General features: G+C 54.9%; 1 protein-coding gene across 1 annotated transcript in view; it reads right to left on the bottom strand.

Annotated features, from left to right (window-relative positions):
- CAPN5 (calpain 5) overlaps positions 1-11,809 on the bottom strand; it is a 59,774-nt gene extending 47,965 nt beyond the window's left edge. The window contains exon 1 of the mRNA XM_061990349.1: positions 11,764-11,809. The gene's annotated coding sequence lies outside the window, so the exon portion shown is untranslated. The remainder of the gene's footprint in view (positions 1-11,763) is intronic.
- Positions 11,810-12,091: the final 282 nt, after the last annotated feature.

Below are 12,091 nucleotides of genomic sequence, written 5' to 3'. Positions count from 1 at the left end.
ACCCTGCCCAGCCCAGCCCTGACCCACAGCCCTCAGCACCTCAGCCCCATGGCTTTGGGATCCCTCCAGGGCTGGGCACAGGGGCTGACACCCCTCTCAGGGAAACAGTTCTGCCTCAGCTCCAATCTCAGCCTCCCCTGGGGCAATTTGAGCCTATTGCCTCATATCCTATCACTTTTTACTTGGGAGAAGAGACCAACCCCCACCTCACTGCAGCCTCCTGTCAGAAGGTTAAATATGGAAGTTAAAACCTGGAGCCTAATGCTACACCACACTGCAAGTTCAGTACAAATCCATGCCTCAGGAACAGGCTTCAGCAACTCTCCCATGAGGGGGAAAAGTGGAGCCTATCTTATCATAGACTCACAGAATGGTGGGGGTTGGAAGGGACCTTTAGAGCTCATCCAGTCCAACCCCCCTGCAGAAGCAGCTCCCACCTAGATCAGGTCACACAGGAATGTGTCCAGGCAGGTCCTGAAGACCTCCAAGGAAGGAGCCTCCACACCCTCCCTGGGCAGCCTGTTCCAGTGAGGAAATGATGAGGCCAAGAGCCTTCCTTCCAGTAAAGCTGCAGGGGCTGTGACCCAGTGTAACCTCAGCTATTCCATCTGTCCTCAGGACACCCTGAGATGAAACCACACTGAAAATAGAAAACAAGACATCACTTCTTCTCCAATCAACTCCAGTTAACCAGGAGAGCTGATTCCTATGGCAAGTCATAGGTAGATCATGTCCAGATGTTTCTGAGCAGTTGGCTGCCTTTCCAGGGCAGCTGCTTCAGCCAAAACACAAAGTACTGAGCGTGTACAGCAGTTACTGAAACCAAACTGCTAAAGAACAGAAGGCTGGATGTTCCTCTCTGGTCTTTATCTCCCTGCTTTATCTGGTAGTATCTCTGTTCTCATCTCAGAGCTAAAAACACCAGACTAAGGGAAAAATTGCCATCTTCCTTAATTGTATTTATATCAAGCTCTGGTTTTTGTCAGTGATCTGCTGCAGAGTAGCTGGGGCCTGAATCCAGGCACCTGGACATGGTACCTTTCAGACAGAATTCATCTTAGCTCCATGCACATGAGGACAGAATCACAGAAGCACAGAATCTTAAGGGTTGGAAGGGACCTGGAAAGCTCATCCAGTGCAACCCCCCTGCCAGGGCAGCACCACCTAGAGCAGGGCACACAGGGACTCATCCAGCTGGGGTTGGGATGGCTCCAGAGAAGGAGACTCCACAGCCCATCTGGGCAGCCCCTGCCAGTGCTCCCTCACCTCAACAGGGAACTAATTCTGCCTTGTGTTTCTTTGGAACCTCTTTGTGTTCCAGCTTGTACCCATTGCAATAAACTGCCCCCCTTCAAAAACTTGATGCAGATGGAGTGGATTTAGTCTCCACAGAAAACCCTGATGGGTTAAGGGCAGTTTGTTCTGAGTGAGTAAACCCACTGCATCGATAGAGCTTTCTGCAAGCATCTCAGCAGGGCAAAAGCTCCCTGATATCACCTCCTCCTCTATGGAGTGGGGAAAAAACCCATCACTCTCCGTCTGCAGGGAGCTTGGTCCCTTCTGCAAAGCACTCTGGGACCTCCAGAGGAAGGCTATTACTGCAAAAACCTCCAGAAGAAAACCACAAAGCTCATCTCTGATGAAAAAGTGCCTTTTGCAGCACAGGCAGGGAAGGGGCTGGAGTTGCTCAAGCAGCAGAAAGCTCCTGCAAGTGGCTGCATCACCCAAGCCAGCCCAGCTGAAAAAGTCTGCAACAGCATGAAGCCAAGGTCAAGTGTCACGTTTGGAAGCTGCTTCCAGCAAAGCACAGTGATTTTTATCATACTTGCTTCATTTCCTCAGGATTTTTCCCTCCCAAGCATCTCTCCTTTCCTGCTTAGCTGCAAGAAGACAGTGCAGGGAGAGGCACAGCCAGCAGTGGGTCTGTGTGGAGGTGCAGAGTTTGGACATGTGTTTTTTTCCAGGGCAGGTTAGCAGGAGGGTCAGGGCACCCTTGGATCCCCATCTGGTGCAGGAGCCAGCTGGGTGTGAAGGGCAGGAGCTCCCTTTTGCTTGGATAACTCACCCACGGTCTGCCCTTGGCCTTGGGAGTTCCTCATTCCTTGCAGATATGAGTCACCCTTTGCAAAGTAATGTTGGAGCTGCTGGAAGAAAGGGCAGCCCTGCACTGGGAACACCCTTTAGTAACCCTGCATCAGCAGCAAGCTCTGCCTGGCACACAGAATGAGTTTGTGGCACCAGCCAGACTGGCCCTTCTGCTCGACATTAGACATTAAGGTCAGATGGGACCAGGACATATGTCTGAAGGCATCCTGGCACAGGCAGCTCAAAGTAAAGCTGATGGCAGCATCCCCCACTAGATAAATACAGGACTGGCAGGGACAGGAGTGGAAGAACAGCAAAAGATGGCAGAAGGCTGATGGAGCTGAGCTTATTTGGCCAGGAGAAGAGGAGGCTGAGGGGAGACAGCAGCACTCTCTGACACTCCCTCACAGGAGGCTGCAGGGAGCTGGGGTCAGTCTCTTCTCTCCAGTAGCGAGTGATGAGACAAGAGGAAAAGGGCTCAAGCTGCACCAGGGGAGGCTGAGATTGGAGATGAGGAAGAACTTGTTCTCTGAGTGGGTTGTCAGACACTGCCCAGGGAGGTGGGGAAGGTTCCCATCCCTGGAGATATTGCAAAGCCATGGAGCTGAGGGCCAGGGGTTAGTGATGGGCTTGGCAGGGTGACAGGGTTGGACTCTTAAAGGTCATCTCCAACTAAAATGATTCTATCTGTGATTCTAAGGCCAGAGGCGAAGGCAGTGAGAAGGGGAAAGCTTTAACAGGCAGGCTGAGGGAAGCAGAGAGAAGCTGAAGATGCTCATCACTCTGGGTCCAGCTCACCCAGACCCACTCATGGTTTGGGGAGAAGGGAGAAGCTCAGCTTTGGGTGCCCCCCAACACATGCCCAGGTGCTGTTCAATCTCTAAGCCAGCCTTACCTTGGCAAACACATGTCACATCAGGCTCGTGGCAGGGGTTAAAAACCCTTGTGTGTCAGCAGAGGTTACAGGATAAGCACTGAGATGTAAGTTCAAGCTCTGCCATCCCCTCCCCAACCCTCCACACCCCAGCACCCAGACGTGACCCTGCTTAAGAAGTGCCAGGAGCACTGTACCCTGCATCCATTTTTGATCACTTTTTTTGGTATTAGAGATTCAAGGTAGAACTTTAAAGGATGCTGTCTTGGTAGGAGTGGGCAGAACATGCTTTGCTATTATTTATTCAGGGCTCCTAATGGAACGTCTGCACCAGCTCCTTTAAAATCTGGTCACACTGGAAGCTTTGCACCACATCAATACACTTGTGCTGGTTTTCTTGCCAGCTGGGCCAAAAAAGAAAGTTGTAAAAGTCATGGTCTAAAGACAGACTTTAGATGTGGCTGGAGGGAAGGACAGAAGAGTCACAGGACATTGCCTGACATAGCCTTAGAGCCTTTCTCCTGGGCATTACGGGTCACAGAGCTGCCTGAAGTCAGAGCTTTGGGTAACTGCAAAACTCCTTCAGAAAACTCACCCTCAGCACAGATCAAAAGCAGCATGTCTCCATGCAAATGCTCTGCCTTCAACAGCTCCTGCAGCCTCTGGGATAATTAAAGCCACTGAAGTTGAGGAGCTGCAGAGCAGCACGTGCCTGAGGAGCAGAGGAGATAACGGGCTGCAGCTCCTCTGCAGGAGACTGAATGGAGGCAGCTGGATCCTCCATGATCATCCCTCTCATCCCATCTGGGCTGTTTGGCACTCTGGCTGATCCAGATCATCCCTCCTTGTAGCTTCAGCCCAGATCATACCACCAAAGCCATGCCCTGAGCTATGGCTCTGCTCTCACCTTCACCCCTGGTTGCAGGCAGAGTCCAAACCTCTTGTCTCCTTGGAGTCCCCTTCAGGTCTCTTGAGAGCCTCCTGGCCCTTGACCTGCTCTGGTTCAAGCCCAGCAGGATCCAAACATCACCTGCAACTTCAGTTAATGAGGGCTCCCCACTGCTGATGGGCTCCACACCTCAGGCTTTGCCCCAGCCCCAAGTCAGGACTCAAACCTGCCTGACCTAGACCCAAACTAAAAGCACTGAGGCACTTTGCTCCCCAGCCTCCTCCAGTTTCAGTTTGCCCCTTCTCTGGGCTCTAAGCCCCTTGCCAGCCCTTTCCTGAGCCCCATATCCCCCAGATGCCATCACCACACCACGCCTGGGCACTGCCTGACTTCAGAAGAGCAGTTCCTTTGACTGCAAAACCTTCAGGCTGGGCCAGCAAGATGTGCTCCTTCTTTTTCTGATGTCACCTCCTCTCCCCTCCCTGTCTTTAATGAGTTTTTCTTTCTGTGCCTCCTCTAAAGCATCACAAAAGCCATATTTAAAGGCCTCAAGTTGTGAGTGCTTTTGAAGAGGGAAGCCTCAGGTAGACTGGACCACCTCGAATTTGTGAGATTCATTAGAAATCTTTGTTCCTGGATCCACCTGGCTCTTGCAAGCTGGGCATAAGTTACTGCTGTCTCAGCTTCAGCTCTCCAAGTTGTGTTTCTGCCTCCCAGCCAACATTTCCCCCCTTATTCCTTCATCTCAGCACTGCTGCTTTTCTCTAGCATGGAGGCAGGGGATTGCCACGCTGCTCTGGGACTGGACACTAGCATCCCTCAGCCCCTCCCCAGCCCCTTGTGCTCCAGCCCCTTCCCCAGCTCTGGCCACGCTGCAGCCCCTCAGTGTCCCTGTGGCAGTGAGTGAGGGGCCCAGCACTGACACAGCCCTGGAGCTGCGGCCTCCCCAGGGCCCAGCACAGGGCCAGGCACTGCCCTGGTCCATCAAATGTCTGTCACTGCTTTGATGTCTGTTTGCAAAGTGCCCTAAGGCACAGTGGGCACTGGCTTGTCTGCAGGAGGTGGCTCAGAGCACGTTAGTGGTGAGTGGGACAGCATGGGCTGAGCACTGAGCTCTGGGGGTTTTAAGCCCCTGCCTCCTCTCCCAGGGCTGTACCTGTGACATGGGGAAGTGATTCATTCCCTGCATGGGACAGAAACCACAGAAACCTGCTGCAGCTCTGGCACAGAAATCACCTCCTTTACCCACCCTGGAGCTCCTTCCAGCGTTTACACACACTCAGACAACTGGCAGAACCAGCTCTGCAAGGCCTCTGGAGCAGCAAGTGTGCAAACACTCTGTACAAAGCTCTTGCTTACCGAGGTGTGGCTTGCAAAAAACAAACCAAACCAAACCAACCCCTGGACAACAAACAGGCTGCTTGCTGAGGAACACAGACCCAAAGCATTTGGGTGGGAAAAGACCTTTAAGGTCATGGAGTCCAAGCCCTCCCCTCACCCTGCCAAGCCCATCACTAACCCCTGGCCCTCAGCACCTCAGCTCCACGGCTTTGGGATCCCTCCAGGGCTGGGCACTCCCCCAGCTCCCTGGGCAGCCTGGCACAGGGGCTGACACCCCTCTCAGGGAAACAGTTCTGCCTCAGCTCCAGCCTCAACCTCCCCTGGGGCAACTTGAGCCCATTGCCTCTTGTTCTGTCACTCATTACTTGGGAGCAGAGACCAGCCCTCACCTCACACCAGCCTCTACTGTGAGGGAGTGTCAGAGAGTGCTGCTGTGTCCCCTCAGGCTCCTCTTCTCCAGGCTCAACACCCCCATTCCCTCAGCCCCTCCCCAGCCCCTTGTGCTCCAGCCCCTTCCCCAGCTCTGTGCCCGGCTCTGGCCACGCTGCAGCCCCTCAGTGTCCCTGTGGCAGTGAGTGAGGGGCCCAGCACTGAACACAGCCCTGGAGCTGTGTCTGGGGGGCAATGATGGAACACCTCAGGATGGGCTGGGATGGGAGTCAAATGGCCACCTGCATCCTGCCCTGCTGAGCCAGGGAACCTCAAACAAGGAGAAATGCAATGTAAGCTGGGATGGGGAGTGCTCACTGCAAGATGGGGATGGGTTTTCTCATCTAGGGAATTTGCTGTATGAATTATCTGGACATATGAGTAAAATCAGCAACAACAAGAAAAGTACAGCTTAGGGAAAGCATCTTGGTTTAAAGGAATATCACAGTGGAGCAGAGCTGGAGCCTTGCCCTTTCCACCCAGTGATGAGAGACCGGCTGCCTGTCGTGTTGTAACTGAGGGAAGCACTGTTACCTGTCCCTGATCTGCACTGGGCTGCCACAGACTTCACAGAATCACAGCATGGTGGGGGCTGGAAGGGCCCTGCAGAGCTGCTCCAGCCCCAGCCCGTGCTCCAGCAGCTGCCCCTGGCTCAGGGGGCACAGGAACGTGTCCAGCTGGGGTTGGAAACCTCCTGAGAAGGAGCCTCCACACCCTCCCTGGGCAGCCTGGCACAGGGCTCCGGCACCTCAGCACCAAAGGACTTGCTCCTCCTGGGCCAGGGGCACTTGCTGTGTTCCAGCCTCTGCCCCTTGTCCTGCCACTGGCCACCACACAACAAACACTGGCCCCAGCCTCTCCTTACCCACCCTGTAGAGATTTCTCAGCTTCAAGTGTCCCCCTCAGTCTTTTCTCCAGGCTGAACAGCCCCAGGGCTCACAGCCTTTCCTTCTCACACACATGTTCCAGTCCCCTAATCAAGCTTTATTTGATGGCCAGATTACAGGCTAAACCTTGAAGGAATAAACCAGGGCTGCTCCTTCATCTGAGGATGAGCTGCAGCCAGCCAAGGAGACCATTAGCTCAATAAGCTGAGGAGGTCCCTGCATGGTGGGAAGAAGCAGCCTGCTCCCACCTATCACTTCAGAGCTCCTCATTAAGCTTTCCCAGCCCTGAGGTGATGGTTATGCTTTTGTCTCCCTTTAACCTATGTTCACACAGGACACCAGAGAGCAGAGCTGCTGCCCAGATGGACAGGGAGAGGACTGCAACTGCTCACTTTTGCACAAGGGCAAAGCCAGGGGCAGCGAGTGCTTTTCTCTGCCAGAAGAGTATTTTAAGGTAAAATGCATCAAAAGGTTATTGAATTGGGACATACCCCCCAGGGCACATGAAAGCTGCAGGCAGGGGGTGCAGAGCTCAGCCCAGCCCCTTCTGAAGGGCTGGAGCAGGCCCAAAGGAGCCAGTTCTCTGACCTACATGCTGCAAACCCCATGGGCTCCCAGCACAGCTTTGCAGGAGGATCATCTGCCACGTCTCCAGCACAGGAGCATCCCCAAAGCACGGAGAGCTGGCTGAAAAGAATGTGTTGTGCCAAGAGGCAAAAGCTGTTGGAGCCTCCCTGGTGCCAGAGTGAGGAGCAGAAGGGATTTTTTCCCCCAGAGGGGAGAAACTCAATGGCAACCATTCCCTGTTCCCAGCAGGACCTTAAGGAGTTACCCCTGTGTCCAGGCACTGGAATGGGAGAGGTGTCTCACCAGTTTATCAGGAACAAAACCACTCCACAGCGTGAGGGGAGAGCTGGGAGCAGGGGAAGGGTTAAAAACTGGTGCAAAAACACAGCCCCCACGAAGCCAATGGGTCTGTGTCCATTCCTCTGCATCACCCAGAGCCTGTCTCTTTCTCCCTGGGTAATCAGCTGGAAGTGAGCAGAGATGGAGTAATCTCAGCACCTCATTCCCCTCCCTGATGCTGCCTGCAGGGCCAGGAGGTGGAGGAGGACTGCCTGGCCCAAAGCAGGTCAACACAAGCCCATCTCTGAGCCTTTGTGCCCCATGAGCAGCTCAGAAGAGCAGCTGAAGGCATGAAGCTATCAGCAAATAAACAGTACTCCATAGAATGGTAGGGGTTGGACCTTTACAGATCACCCAGTCCAACCCCCCTCCAGAAGCAGGGTCATTGGTAATCAACTAATAATTGGCAACAAATAATTGGTAGTAAACCTGAGCATCACACAGGGATGGATCTGCAGGGCCAGGAGAACAGCTACCAGAGTGAGAGGTGAGGGATGGAGGACCAGAGCCACTTCAGATGGGACTCTGCCCTCCACTAGAAAGCACCATGCTGGTTTCTCAGGTCCCAAATCACATTTTCCAGGGCAGGGAGAAAGGGATGGAGCTTCCCACCCCCAGGATATGGGGGAATCCACATCTCTGCTTGGCAACCCAAAAAGCCCTCAGTATGCCCCAGGGGCAGCAGACCACAGATGCCTCTCAAGGGCTGAAAGCCTCCTGCAGCTATGGAGGAGGTTTCACCTCCAGACATCTGCAGAGAAAGGAGCTGACACCTCTGGAGACTAGTGAGGAGGAGGAGGGGAGAGAGCCTGATCCCAGCCTTCAGGGCACAGCTGCATCCTCCTCATTCTCCACATATGAACCTGCTGCTGCCTTGCTCAGAGTTCAGCTTTTGGGGGGGGTTGGCACCTCTGGACCAGCCCCAGAAATACCTTGTACTGAACACACAAGTGTGAGCAGCTTTAAAGGACTCCCTTGTTCTTGGTGTCATCATCCCCCAGCACAAGCCCTGTCTAAGTCTGCTGTTGGGATCAGATCCAAAGCCTTCTTAAAGCATCCATGCTTTGTTATTAAGCTGTGCAGCGACCAGGGGAGGGAGAAATGGGTTGTTCATCTATTTGTTTGTTAAGGCATAACCAAAGACAACAACAATACCTATCCCAGTGACACAGCTGGGCTTCATTCTGCTTCATGCCTGGCCCTGCAGCAGGCAGATGGCCAGACTTGCTCAGCTAACACAGCCCTTGCCAAAGGAGGTACCAGGATAGGATGTCTGCACCAGGGAGTCCCAGCTAAACCCTCTTTATATCACAGTTGAGCACCTTAGAAGAGAGGTGATGTGCCCTAATTCCCCCTCTCCTGCTCTCCTTTGATGGGATGCAGTTGCAGAGCCTCTAGATAAACCTCCCAAGCTAAACTGAATGGATTCACACTCGTTTGTCCCTGCACCAACACTGTTCTCTAGTTCAAACAGCTCTTCTGCCTGCCTGGTGTTCACCCCTTGGGTGTATTTACAGGCAGCAAGCACAGCCCCTCTCCAGCCTCTGTTCTTATGAGCTTTTACAGCCTGGTGTACCAGCTCTCCATCCCCCCAGCAGCCTCAGAGCCTTGTTTCCCTGCACCTGCTCCAGGCTAAGTTAATCCCTCTCAAGCACCAGATCTCAGAGCCTGCTCCTTCCACATTAACTCTTCCATACCCTTGTACCACCAACACCCTTTGCCTTTCTTCCCCTCTCACCTCTTCACAACCCACCCAGGGCCAAAACAGCCCTGAACCCCCAATCTCAGCCATCTCAAACCTCCACACAGAGCCTATAGACCAGCACCTTGCCTGACAGATGCCCCAGGAGACATCCCCACACCCTGAACTCAGGCAGCCCCTTCCCTCTGTCCTGGCAGCTCATGGAGGTGCCTCTCCACTTGGTTTTGCAGGCAAATCTCAGCATGCACAATGAGAATGAGCTCAGATCTTTCCTTAAAGGCTGTCAGCAGATTTAAGCTCCCCTGTGTGGGGGTCCCATGCTCATGGTGCCCTTTGCCACCTCCCCTCTCCCTGCCCAGGCAGAAGTCTCCTCCACTGACATACTCCCACACCTACTCCATGTGTAAAGCCCCAGCAGGTCCACATAAAGCAGGCCTGTAGCATCCCCTTTGCCTTAAAACAATACCAAAGCTCCAGGTCAGTCCAACACAGTCTCCTTTGGTAACAGTCCCAGGTTTCACCCCCTGGGGCTTGAGGATGTCCACAGTAGTTCTCTGTGGACACCCACCACAGCTGAAAGAGCTCCCTTGAACAGACAACACAGCAGCCAAACAGGTTTGCTGGGCTCTTGGCCACATCAAGGCCTCACCTAAGTCATTTCTTGCCAGAGCAGGTGAGCATGGGGGGCTGGTGGGAGAGCAAAGGTTGGGCTTGACTCTGCCATGAGCCTCCCTGGCACATGGGGTGTCCCTAGAACATGACAGAGAGGCTTGATTGCTAACTCTGAGCAGGGCCTGCAGCAGAAAACCTTCCCTGAAACCTGCCTTGCCTTGATCCTCAACTCTCCTGCCAAAGAGAAAGATGCTCCCAACCAATCCTGGCCAGCAAGTGGCAGACACTGAGTGAGCCAGTCCCCACACACACAGCAGCATTTGTTCACACACACCCGTGGCAGGGTGGGATTTAGTCCAAATACCCATCTCCCAAGGGTAGAGGGTCCCTCTAAGAGCACCCACCAGTCCCTCTTGGGTTTTACAGCCCAGCTGCCTGGGCTCAGGGGCTGGAGCTGAGCCCCAGGCAACCCACATTAAGTAAGTAGGAGGCAGCTGATGTTCCCAGGAAGGGCAGGTGGGAGGGAAATAGATTGCACCAGGACAGATGTGCCTGTAGCAACATGTTGTGCTGAGCAGGACCTAAATGATAAGCACCCAGATGAAGCACTGCTCCTCCATCCACACTTGGCTCTGCTGGTTTCCCCTCTCCTTACTTCTTGCAGCCCCCAAGGATGCTCCCAACAGGTGACACTCTTACTGCAAGCTTGTCCCTCCTCAGTTCACAGCATGGCCAGCCAGGCTCTTTGCATCTCCCTTGGGCAGAGTGTGGGGTGGGAGATGCAGCTGCAGGGACCCCTTGCTGCCCTCACCTCAGTCTCACCCCACTTCAGCACACCTGGACACCAGCCTGGGCCTGGGAGGGGGATCTGAGTGGGTGGAGATGAAAGGTGGCCCAGGCAAAGTCTGCAACATGGTCCTTGCTGGATGAAGCAAGAGAAGCAGCTGAGGATTTAGCACCATCCTCTGTGCCCCATTGTGCTCACAGCTGTGCTTTCATCTCCAATTGCCACCTCTGCCCACACTCCCCATGAAGCTCAGGGCTAAAGCAGCATCCAGGCAGGAACATGCTGCTCATTGGTGATAAATGATTGCTAAGAAATCATTGGCAGTAAATAATTAGTAAGAAACCTGAGCATCACACAGGGGTGGATCTGCAGGGCCAGGAGTGAGAGGTGAGGGATGGAGAACCAGAGCCACTTCAGGTGGGACTCTGCCCTCCACTGGAAAGCACCAGGCTGGTTTCTCAGGTCCCAAATCACGTTTTCCAGGGCAGGGAGAAAGGGAGAGAAAAGGATGGAGCTGCAAAGGGAGAGAGGGATGGAGCTGCAAAGGGAGAGAGGGATGGAGCTGCAAAGGGAGAGAGGGATGGAGCTTCCCATCCCCAGGGTATGGGGAAATCCACATTGGCAACCCAAAAAGCCCTCAGTGCCCTGTGCAGCAGCCTGCCCTGGGGGCACCAGCTCTCTCTTGCCTTGACTTTCCATCAGATGTTCTAAAAGCCCTTGGGCTTCCCTCCCTCCCCCAAAAAAGGAACAAAGAACAATACTGAAAGCTCGTGCTTTTTCCTGCTCCCCGGCCAGCCCCGAGGCCTCACTGCTCAAAGTTTCTGTCCAGCTTGGCTCCACCAACAAACGCGACTGGGAGCAGCTGCGGGGTTTGAACCATCCGGGGTGCAACTTTCAGCTCCAGCATCCCTCTGTCCCCGCAGCATCGCCCGGAGCTCCCGGCAGCAACGCGCTCCGCGACAGGGCAGCGCAGGGCAGGAGGCACATGTCACTCCGAGGCTTTTCTTTGGCCCCCCAAATAATCTCCCACACACCTGCAATGCAGCTACACCCCCCTTACACCCCCCGCCCCGTTCCCAAAGCCACAGGTGCCCTCGGCATCCCCCGGTGGGGGAACAGCGGGATCGCCGGGGCTCGGAGCTGCCTCCCGCGGAGGGAGCAGCAGCAGCGGGGGATCAGGGGGCTTGTTTGTACCCCCTCTACATACACACACACATGCCACCCCGGGGCTGAGCTTGGAGCTCGCCTTACCTGCTCGGTGCCGGTGCCGGCGCGGCCGCTGCCCGCAGCGCTTCGCCTCCCGCAAGCGCCGCCCCGACGGGGCGGGCAGCAGCCGCCGCGCCTGCGCTGGGACCGCGCCGGGAGCCACAGACCGGCCCCGGGAACCGCAAACCGGCCCCGGGAACCGCAAACGAACCGGCCCCGGGAACCGCAAACTGGCCCCGGGAACCCCAAACCGGCCCCTGGAACCGCGACTGAGAACCGGGAGCAGTACCGGCGGGCGCTGGTCCAGGATCTGCACCTCGGACTGGGAACTAGTTTGATGAACTGCGAAGTGGGAACTGGGATGTGGGAGCGT

Source organism: Colius striatus, chromosome 1, assembly GCF_028858725.1.
Source record: "Colius striatus isolate bColStr4 chromosome 1, bColStr4.1.hap1, whole genome shotgun sequence".
Taxonomy (NCBI): domain Eukaryota; kingdom Metazoa; phylum Chordata; class Aves; order Coliiformes; family Coliidae; genus Colius; species Colius striatus.
Note: the sequence above shows the minus strand (reverse complement) of the source record. Positions and strands in the feature narration are given on the sequence as shown.